Source organism: Cebus imitator, unplaced genomic scaffold (genome assembly GCF_001604975.1).
Source record: "Cebus imitator isolate Cc_AM_T3 unplaced genomic scaffold, Cebus_imitator-1.0 Scaffold176, whole genome shotgun sequence".
Lineage (NCBI taxonomy): Eukaryota > Metazoa > Chordata > Mammalia > Primates > Cebidae > Cebus > Cebus imitator.
The window spans coordinates 2,565,798-2,577,850 of NW_016107491.1; positions in this window are offsets into that span (position 1 = coordinate 2,565,798).

The window sequence follows — 12,053 nt, forward strand, 5'->3', positions numbered from 1 at the left end:
GACGGGGTTTCACCATGTTGACCAGGATGGTCTTGATCTCTTGACCTCGTGATCCACCCGCCTCGGCCTCCCAAAGTGCTGGGATTACAGGCTTGAGCCACCGCGCCCGGCCCAGTCTCTGTATCTTAAAGTGTTCAGCTGCAGAAGTCACAAGATTAAATGCCATTTTTTAGATCTCAGGTTAGCATCATTCAAATGCCAACTCTGAGATAAGTATTCAGGAGAAAGGATTTATTTGATGGTTTCAAAGTATATTAATAGAAGAGCACAGAAGTGATGCTGTGTCGGGAAAGCAGCTAACAGAAGGTGGCAGTTGCGTGTACTACCCCTGTGGTCAGCTGGACCTTGATCACAAATAGGTATGAAACATACACCTCAGAAGTATGCCAGTTGGAGGGTATACTTCCAATATGTCAGTGTGAGTTTTGTGGACCTGTCCCCTAGTGAAACTGGTAAAAATTATTTATTGAAAACCAATTATTTTAAGTCTTTGATAAATGATCCCTTTGGGGATCATTTATGAGTAAAATAAACATTTACTCATTAATATCTACTGAAAACTAGTAAGAATGGTGAGAGTCTGTGGTATTTGTTCAGAGGGTTGCTCTCTTCCTCCCTTCTCCCAAATCAAGAATGAAGCTACTCCAGACTACTGCAGCCAAAAACACAGGTCTCCTTCTTCTTGCCTCTTTCAGTAAGAGGGCTTTCTTCTCTGGAGAAGTAGGATGGTTCATCCTTTCCCTAGTTACCCTCCCTTGAGCCTAAGTTCTCAATGAGAGTTCCTGAGAGGCAGGAAATCCCTCCTGCTGCCCACCCCACTTAGAGATTATATTTTAGGTACAGAGCCACTGAAAATACTGAAGCCTCAGTCTCCATGACTCAAATTCATAAAGTGATGGCTCCACCATAGGAGAGGAAATCTGACCAGCTGTGAAGCTGCTGCATGCCTTCTCAACCCTAATGCAGCGCTTAAGTCCTAAAGTGGTGGCTGTCACTCACAGAGAAGTACACCACTGTCACTAAACCCAGGTTCAGAGACATAGTTCAGAGAGATTTTGCCTGGAGAGAAGCAAGGCATAAAACTAATAACTGCTAATCTTTCCTAAGGAACTGGCTTTATGTGTAACTCAGACTGGAGAAATTCAAGCCTAAAACTCCTCTCAGAAACAGTGGAGGTAATTGTGAAAGGCAATTGAAAGGAGGTTGGTAGATTCATCAGACATCTATGTTAAACTGCAGGCCAATTAGTTTGCCTGATGGAACCTAGGAATTAGACAGCAGCTGGAGTCCACCTGATTCGGAACAAATCTTAACCACTGGCCTCCAGAACTACCTCGCAAAGGAGCCCAAATTTGATTATCTTTATCTGTGGAAAAATTTCTGTTCCACAGCACTTTATGAAAATAATCCAGACAATCATTAAACAAATTAATAAGCAAATGACAATAAGTTCTGAGGAGGGGTGGCCAGTACTCAGTGTTGCTATAATTTATTTAAAATGCTCGGTTTTCAAGAAAAAAATCTGAGACATAAAAAGAAACAGAAAAGTATGATTCAAACACACAAAAAAGCAGGAACTTAAAACTACCTGTGAGAGTAACAAGATGTCAGATTTAACAGGCAACGACTTCAAAATAGTCATTATAAATATGTTCAAAGAAATAAAATCATGAAATTTATTTCATAATAAAGAAATAAAAGAGGATATGATGACAATATGGCATAAAATAAAGAATAAAAAAGAGATAAAAATGATTTATGAAGAGAACCAAGTGGAAATTCTAGAATTGAAGAGTACAATAACTGAAATTTTAAAAAAATTAACCACTGGTGCTTAATATTTATGACATTGTGTCATTGAGTTTGGTGACTTAAATTGACAAAACAAAGAATTATTGAGCTTGAAGATAGATTGATAGAGATTATGCAAGTTTGAAACACAGAGTAAAGAAATGAAGAAAAATAAACAGAGCCTCAGAGAATTATTAGCACTATTATGCATACCAATATCTGCACATTAGACATATCAGATAGAGAGGAGACAAAGGAGCATTAAAATACTCAAAAGAATAATAGCTTGAGACTTCCCAAATTTACTGAAAAACAAGAATCCACACATCCAGAAAGTTCACTGAAGTCTAAGCAGGGCTAAGAGCTGCAAGCATACAGGTGACAGTAAAAATGCTAGAAGCCAAAGGCAAGGAGAACATCTTAAGGGCAGCAAGAGAAAAACAATTTGTCACTTACAAAGATGGTCCATTAAAATTAACAGCTAACTTCTCAACAGAAAAAAATGAAGACCAGCAGAAAGTGGGTTAACATGTTCAAAGCACTTGGATGAAAAAGACTGTCAACTAGGAAGCCTATACTTAGCACAGCTATCTTTCAAAAATCAAGAAAAAATAGAAATTTGGAGAGAAACCAAAATGGAGAGAATTTGTTGTTATGAGACTCATCTTATAAGAAGTACTGTAGGAAGTTCTTTAGCTTGAAAGTAAGTGACCTCAGATGGTCACTTGAAAAAACAAAAGCCTTAGTGAAGACAGTTATGCACTTACAAAAGACAATATAAATGCATATTTTTCTCCTTTTTAAATTACCTAGAAAGCAATTGTATAAAATAATATGTATGTATCTATTATTAGGCCTGTAATATATAGAAAGGCAATACATTTGATAAAAACAGCACAAAAATGGTGAACGGGAATGGATTTGTATTGGAGTAAATAAAGCTAACAGATGGTAACTTGAATATACCAGAACAAATGGAGAAATGATAAATAGAAAGGTTGATATAACACAAGCTATAAATATATACTTAGTACACTTTTAGTTTCTTCAAAAGACATAAAGTTATATAAGTTAATATTTATAACATCTCTCATTGGGTTTGTAACATTTATAGATATATACAACAATAATACTATAAGAGGCGGGAAGGGAATAAAGCTATGTAGGTGTAACATTTCTGTATCTCACTGGAATTAAGTTAGTACACATCTGAAACTGGTTCTGATACATTAACATGTACTGCAGATCCTTGAACAATGTGGAGGCTAGGGGTGCTAACTCCCCATGTAGTACAAATACCCACATAAAATTTTTGACTCCCTGAAAACTTAACTACTAATAGCCTACTGTTGACTGGAAGCCTTACTGATAACATAAACTTTGATTAACACATATTTCATATGTTATATGTATTATATACTATATTCTTACAATTAAGGAAGCTAGATAAAAAATGTTATTAAGAAAATGATAAGAAAGAAAAAATATTACTATTCATTAAGTTGAAGTGGATTATCATAAATGTCTTCATCTTTGTCATCTTGACATTGAGTAGGCTGAGGAGAAGAAGGAAGGGGTGGGGTTGTTCTTGCTGTCTTAGGGATGGTAGAGATGGAAGAGGTGAAAGGGGAAGTAGAAGAGGCAGTCATACTTGGTATAACTTTTATTTTTTAAAATACATGTGTAAGTGGACTTGTACAGTTTAAACCCATGTTGTTCAAAATTCAACTGTATATAATAAGCTGTAGAACAATTACTAAATAAATAACTCAAAAGTTGTCCTCAAGAAGTTAGTAAATAAATTTAAATATCACATTAGAAAATATTAACTTAATCAAAATATAATAAAAGCAGCATAGATGAACAAAAAGACATGAGCTAAATAGAAACAAAAAGTAAAATGAAAGACAAATATTATCCAACCATAAAATAGAATGAAGTGCTACTACATGCCCCAACAATGATGAACCTTATAACATTATGCTAAGTGAAGGAAGTCCATCACAAAACTGACGTATTATATAAATCAATTTATAGACAATGTCCAGAATAGAAAAATACATAGAGACAGAAAGAAAATTAGTGATTTCTTAGAGCTAGCATATAGATTGGGAGATTGGAGAATGACAGCTAACTAGTATGGAGTTAATTTTTGAGGTGATGAAAATGTTCTAAAATTGACTGTAATGGTTACACATATCTGTGATTATAACAAAAATTTTTAAATTATAAACTTTAAACTGCATACTTTAAATAGATGAATATCTTTCTATAAAATAGTCATGTAAATTACATGTTAATAAAGCTTAAAAGCTTAAAAAACACACTGGGGTCAGTTGGGGGGAAATAGGGGAGGGATGGTGGGGGGTGGGAAGCTGGGGGGGGATAGCAGCGGGAGAAATGCCAGATGTAGGTGATGGGGAGGAAGGCAGCAAATCACACTGCCATGTGTGTTCCTATGCAACAATTTTGCATGTTCTTCACATGTACCCCAAAACCTAAAATACAATAAAATAAATAAATGGGGGAAAAAAAAAAAGACGAAGAAAATAAAAATAAATAAATAAATAAATAAAGAATATCTCACCTGAGTGATGAAGATAATTAGACATTTATAACCACCTCCCAAGAATCATTTGTTGAATTAGCATCTGGTGGTGGTTGATTCCCTTGCACTTCCAGAAAGTGGCCTTCCCCAGTTTCAGAAACATGCCTTAATCTCAGAGATGCAGACATTTTAAACTAGAATTTGTCCAGATCACACTGACTGTGGTAAGCTTTAAGGTAAGGGGACCTGTGAGAATATCGACTACAGTCTCTAGCCTTTCTACTGCTCAGATCTATTTACATTATTATTTTTTTATTTTACTTTAAGTTCTGGGATATGTGTGTAGAATGTGCAGGTTTGTTACATAGGTATACATGTTTCATGGTGGTTTGCTGCACTGTCAACGCTTCATCTAGGTTTTAAGCTCCACATGCATTAGGTATTTGTCCTAATGCTCTCCTTCCCCTTCCCCTCACCAACCCCCGCCCCCCGCACTGACAGGCCCCAGTGTGTGATGTTTCCCTCCCTGCGTACATATGTTCTCATTGTTTAACTCCCACTTATAAGTGAGAACATATGTTGTTTGGTTTTCTGTTCCTGTGTTAGTTTGCTGAGAATGATGGCTTCCAGTTTCATCCTGCAAAGGACATTAACTCATTCTTTTTTATAGCTGCATAGTATTCCACAGTGGATATGTGCCACATTTCCTTTACCCAGTCTTTATCATTGATGAGCATTTTGGTTGGTTACAAGTCTTTGCTATTGTAAATAGTCTTGCAGTAAACATATGTGTGCATGTGTCTTTATTGTACAATGATTTATGTAATTATTTGGGTATATACCCAGTAGTGGGATTGCTGGGTCAAATGATACTTCTGGTTCTAGATCCTTGAGGAATTGCCACACTGTCTTCCACAATGGTTGAATTAATTTACACTCCCACCTGTAAAAGAATTCCTATTTCTTCACACTCTCGCCAGCATCTATTGCTTCCTGACTTTTTAATGATTGCCGTTCTAACTGGCGTGAGATGGTATCTCATTCTGGCTTGGATTTGCATTCTCTAACGACCAGTGATGATGAGCGTTTTTTCATGTTTGTTGGCCGCATCAGTGTCTTCTTTTGGGAAGTGTCTGTTCATATCCTTCACCTACTTTTTGATGGGGTTATTTGCTTTTTTCTTGTAAATTTATTTAAGCTCCTTACAGATTCTGGATATTAGACCTTTGTCAGATGGGTAGCTTGCCAAAGTTTTCTCCCATGCTGTTCAACTCTGATGATAATTTATTTTGCTGTGAGCTCCTTAGTTTAATTAGATTCCATTTGTCAATTTTGGCATGTATTGCAATTGCTTTTGGTATTTTAGTCATGAAGTGTTTGCCAATGCCTAAATCCCAAATGGTATTGCCTAGGTTTTGTTCTAGGGTTTTTATGGTTTTAAGTTTTACATTTAAGTTTTTAATCTATCTTGAGTTAATTTTTGTATAAGCTGTAAGGAGGGGTCCAGTTTCTGTTTTCTGCATATTTACATCTTATATTAACTATAGCTAATAACTGTTGAAAGTGGTAGCTGGTTACATTTTATTATTATTTTTTAAAAATACAAACATTTAAAATTACAGGGTTGGTGAGAAAAACTACAGTCACCTTGATGTAATTGATACTCAGGCTGAAATGGAAATTCATCTTCTTTCTCTAGCACCTGATCTAGAATCCTCTCATGCTTGGATGGCACTGCTACTGTAGATTTCCTCCTTTGGTTTGGTAATACAGTCCTCATCAGTGAATGTCTAAGCTTGTAGTTAACATACTTCTCAGATTGAAGTATCTGCAAGTAATTGTTTAGAGTTAATACTGGATAAAGAAACAATAAAAAAAATACCACCCAAGTCTGTTCACTCTTTTATTAAGCCAGTCTATCATTCTTAAGATCTAATCCTTAGCCATTTTCACTGAAGCTTTTTGGCAAATAATTTATTTTTTCTCAAAGCTGGGGCAGCCCTTTCTCAACTGGAAAAATCTAGTTAGGTACTTAGAAGTGATAAAGGATACTTCTTAAGTGGGACAAATATATTCTTGCAAAGTATATTCTAACTAAAGTCTCTGCATTATTTCTAGGCAAGGGACGGTGCTATCTTCTAGCAAGAGTATAGTTGGCAACTTCCGCAGGATCAGAGGGTTCAAAAGAATCAGAGAACCAAAGCTCTTAAGTGCATCAACCAGATGTTATAATAGTTCGTGTTAGTGCTTTGATGTTAGCAGAGGAGAGTTGATAGAGTTATTAGTTTAAAATTTATCTGCAATTCTGCTACAGTCACAACCAAATCTTGGCCTAGTTTTCAGACTAATCTACTGTTTTCTTGCTGAAGATGAAGTTTTTTTTTTGTTTGTTTTGTTTTTTTGTTTTGTTTTGCTTTTTTTTAATACCACCATAGAGGACTTTTGGCTTCCAAACCCTGACCCTAAGTGGTGGTTGGCTAGTTTCAGGATGTCCGTTTCTTTGTTCAGTGAATAAATTGCACTTAACAACAATTACACATTTCTAATAGTATCATTGCCACTATATTCCTCACATAATACAGATGCTGCATAAGCTATCACATTTCCACCTGTTTACCATCCTAATTAGTCAAAGACAAGAATCTTAGTTACTATAAAGCTATTGTATTCCAGGAATGATTGCAACTCCACTTAAAACAACAATAACACAAAAATAGTTCCTTATTGCCATATGGTAGGTATGATGTCTAATTTTATGTGTCAACTTTACCAAGCCATGAAGTGCCCAGGTATTTGGTTAAACATTATTCTAAGTGTTTCTGTGAAGGCCTTTTTAGATGATATATATGCATTTAAATTTGTAAACTGACTAGAATAGATGATCCTCTGTAATGTGCGTAGGCCTTTTCCAATTAGCTAAGGCCCTGGATAGAACAAAAAGAACAATCCTTTCCCAGTTAAGACAGAATTCTTCCTGCCTGACTGCCCTTAGAACTGGAAAATTTTTTTCTGCCATTGGACTCTAAAATATCAACTCTCCTTGTGTATCAAGCCTGCCAGCCTTCAGATGGAAGCTTCAAAATTGGCTCTCCTGGTTCTCAGGCCTTCAGGCTCAGAATGGAACTAAACCCTTGGCTATCCTGGTTCTCTAGCTTACTGATTTATTATGCAGATTCTTGGGACTAACCCGTTTCCATAATCATATGAACCAATTCCTTATAATAAATCTCTCTCTCTCTCTCTCTCTCTCTCTCTCTTTTTCTCTCTCCCTCTCTGTAATTTATATATATGGTTCTTTTTTTCTGGAAACTAATACAAGGTGAGTAATCCAATCGCTGAATTTTACCCCGAGTATAAGTTTTCTATGGTCACTTCTGGTATGTTGGACTCTCTCAAAAACGTCTGTAAAATAAAGAGGTTATTTCAGATGATGTCCAATTTTTTTTATGATTTTCATTTTACCATTTATGACCTTTTAGGAGACCTGAATATACCATTCCATCTGGAACAAGTCTGGTTTGACATAATAGAGTTGCTCTGTTAGTAAAGGAAGAAGCAGTTAGGAATTAAATTTAGCACATAATCCATAAAAGATAATCTAAGGTTTACTAGTAACTAACAATTTGAACCAAGCTGGTTTAATGTCCAGAGTTGAGCTAAGCAGGTGAGCAGAGGTTCAGGCTTGAAGGAATGTGACGTAGAAATTAGGGAACAGCAACAGGAGATAATTTCTAGTAATGTAATTTTGTTTGTATTCTCAAGAGGCATTTTAAAAAAAATGAGCACATGCTTTGTTCATAATGTTTTAAACTTATTGTTTCTTTTGCCTATACATTTGATTACCCACATTACATGTGGGTTAGCATATAAGTAATATTCTTTGTTAAATTCAGAGAACATAAAACCAAAGTTAACTCCACTTTTAAAAATTACCTGCAATATATTCTTATAATTAAAAATATAGTTCAATAGCCTAAACTCCTGCTCAGTGTAGCAATCTTGTCTGCAAATAATCTTTCCACTTTTATAAATCTTCAGTGATAGAAGATTACCATGTAAGCAGCTTGCTTTATTATTAACTCTTTTGGCTTGAAGTATCTATTTTATACTGCTGTAAAATCTTCCTATTTTTAACTTTTACTTGGTGGTTAAAATTATATTCTCTGAAGCTACTCCCTCTATGTCTAGTTGTCAATTAAAATATTTCCAACTCATAAGTGGCTTTTTGAACATCACCTTCTAAATCACTATCTAAATCACTCCTCTAGAATCTTTGAGATTCTAAAGAGTATCTTTAGAATAGATTATTTACAATAGAAAAGGTTATTTGTATCCTTATTTCCACATACCTAAATTTGGGGCAATGTTTTATACTTAGGATTAACTTTCAATTATCTCTGCAGCAAATGTTAGATGGAAGTTGTTAGCCTCCTGCCAAGGATGAGGTGGTCCCTGGACCACTTTCCCCTTTGCCAGTTGTTTGTGCTTTGAAACAGAATATTATGCTTATGGTAGCCTTCATGGTGGATGTGAATGTTCATTTAATACACATGGATATTTGATAGAAAGATCATGAAATTCAAAGTAAAATAGAATTGATATTTAAGTATTCTGCTCACTTAAGACATCAGTGAATGTGTTCTTTTATTTCTCCACTGGAACATGTAAATAAGAATTAGCTATTAAATTTATAATGCAAATCTCTTTTTTCAGTGCTTAAATTGTAATTTGTTAGTTTCGTATTTGCAGAAGAAATAATAGCATCCTCCAACATCATATGCTTTAAAAGAAATGCTATAACTGGCAACAAATCTCTCAGGACACATGATGTATAGCATATCCATCCATGTGTGTCCTTAGTTTGTCTTGGTCAACCAGTTCCTCACATGTGGCTGACTTGTAGATCAGCAGGCAGTGTGCAATGTCAGGCTGTTGTGCTGAGGTTCCTTTCTGTTTAGAAAGAAGTAACCTGCTTGTGTTCCTTCAAAGTCCTTAACAGTCTGATTTTAGCATTTTGGCTTTCTTTTCATGTGAGGTGAAATAGCAAGCTGTGTATAAGTCACAGATGTGAATGCTGAATAGTTAAGGGCACTGCTGTTAAGAAAAAAACAACCCCCTCCCCCCAAAATAAAAAAGAAACAATTTCTGCTTTAGCTCAATGTAGATATCGATTTTAAAGGAATTAAAAGCTATATTTTATTATTTTATGATCTGTTACCAAAATAGCATTTGCTAAAGGTAGGGATAAAACCACCCTGTGTGTGTGTGTGTGTGTGTGTGTGTGTGTGTGTGTGTGTGTTGTGTATGTGTGTTTGGGATAAAACATGAAAAGAGTAATACAAATTTAAGTTATAGAAACCCATCCAGACTTCTAAAGTGAGATCTCTTAAGATAAATTATTTGTAATGAAAAATGGCATCATTCTTTAAAGTCTACACATAACTATCAGATCTCTAGTAACATAACATATGATGCTGAAAAGCCAGTTGTTAGTGTTCTAACACTGAATAAAAAAATGAAAACCTAAAAGTACCAATATAGTTTCAAACAAAAAATATGATATTCCAGGTTAAAAGCACAAAAACAGAAAAATGAAACAATTTTTCATAGCTAAAAGTTTTAAAGAATTTACCATCTTATTCATTACATAAGAATGAAGTTAAAATAGAGTATTAAGTTGCAGATAAAGATGACATTTCAACTATAGATGGGCTGACATTTATGATGAGGTTCAGATATTTCTACAAATGCATGAGGATTTTAAAAGAGCTGAATATTCCGGTTAATTAGCTTGGTAAGCTATTCAAATTTGTAGTGGTATTGACTAGTGTTAAATAAACTTTCCATAAAATGAAATGTGCTGCTTGTGAAAATCAAATATTTAGTCAGATTTACCCATTTACCCACTACCTTCTTTATCCTTCATCTTACCAACTAGCACAATAAAGCAGGAAAGGAAATGACTTTATTAAAAAAACAACAACCATAATCAATTGTCTTTTAAAAGGTTAATAGACCCGATTCACACATAAATTCCTGTGTCTTTGCTCTGGTATATCGCCCCTTAATATGGGACTCTGAGCTTGACCACATGACTGATTTTGGCAAATGAGACACCAGTAAATGTGATACAACCACGGGCTTTACAAATGCTTACTCACTGACACTTGATCTGCCGAACAGCTGCTACTGTGTGAGGAAGTCCAGGCCAGTCTGCTGGAGACACGTGGCCCACTTGACAGCCAGCTGCAGCCTCCAGACATGAGGGTATCACAGACTACCCATGTGCTGTTGATCCACCATATCAGTGCAGTCATATAAGTGATCCTGACACGGGCAGCAGAAAACCATACAGTTGACCACAAAATAAATTGCTAACCCACAGTTATATATTACTAAAATGTTTGTTGTTTACACCACTACATTTTGGAGATGGCAGTAGAAAACTGACAAAAACAACTGCCTAAACTCACCTTTTTGGCTAAATTAGTGAAAGGGTGAACCACAGAATTTTTGCCTACATTGCACAGAGTGGATATCGGAGGTAGATGAGGTAACCTCAGGAAGCAAGACAGTCTCAAACATCAATCTCCAGGGGTGAGTAGAGACAACAAGCCAGGCATAAAACCAAACATGTAAATTCACTCAAGGAAACAGGAGAAAAAGCGTTTGTGCAGGAAAAGGTTAATGATGCTCCTGAGGCGAGGAATAAAGTAAGACAGGAGTCTTTTCTGAAACACCAGGGTTTTAACTTGTAGGAAGATTCAGATATTAAAGACTATGGCTTTTTTTTTTTTTGCCTTGGTAATTGGATTACAGGGTCAAAACCTAGAAATATGTATTAATATTTAACAGGTAATATGTAATTCTCATTTATTTTGAAATCTTTTTAATTAAAAGGATTTCAAATGTACAAAAACTAACATAATAAATGTCTATGAAACTATCATGTTAATATATTGACATTGGCTTTATACCAATCTTTATTGTTTTTTGATATAATAAAATTTCATATGTGCAGTTACCTTTAGTATCTTCTTTCTCTCTCTATTAGTTACATGAGTGACTAATACATATATTTACTCACAATATTCAAAATAGCTAACACTAATTTGCTAAGGGTGACTTGATGTCCTCTGCTGCATCGTGGGGAAGTCAGGGAGCTCCTGAAAGGAATGGGAAGACTAGGATAAAAAGTTTTAAGGGGGATTAGGAGCCATTATTATTAATTAGAACTGGTACGGAATTATTTTTAAATATGACCATGACTTTCCTAGGATATACTGATTGGGGATCATATAAATATGATTTCCCAGTTTGCAGTTGCCTTTTTACTGTGCTAGTGATGTATTTGATACATTTATTTTGATGTTATTGTATAGAAACTATTGTATTTAATGCCGTCATATGAATCAATCTTTTTCTTAATGATTGTGCCTTTTGCATCTTGGTAAAGAAAGCTTTTGTTAACAAAATATTTTCATAAAAATTCTTCACAAAATATTTTCTTCTAAAATGCACTTTTCATTTTTCCATCTTTAATTGACATAAAATTTATTTTTCTTTATGGTATGAGGTAGAGATTTAATTTTCTCCTATATCAGAGAGATATGCTGATTCTGCAACTTATCAGGATTATATCCTTGTCCAAGTTACCTACCTTTTGTGAACAATAGTTTCCTCATCAGTGAACTAGGATTAATAATAGTCTTTA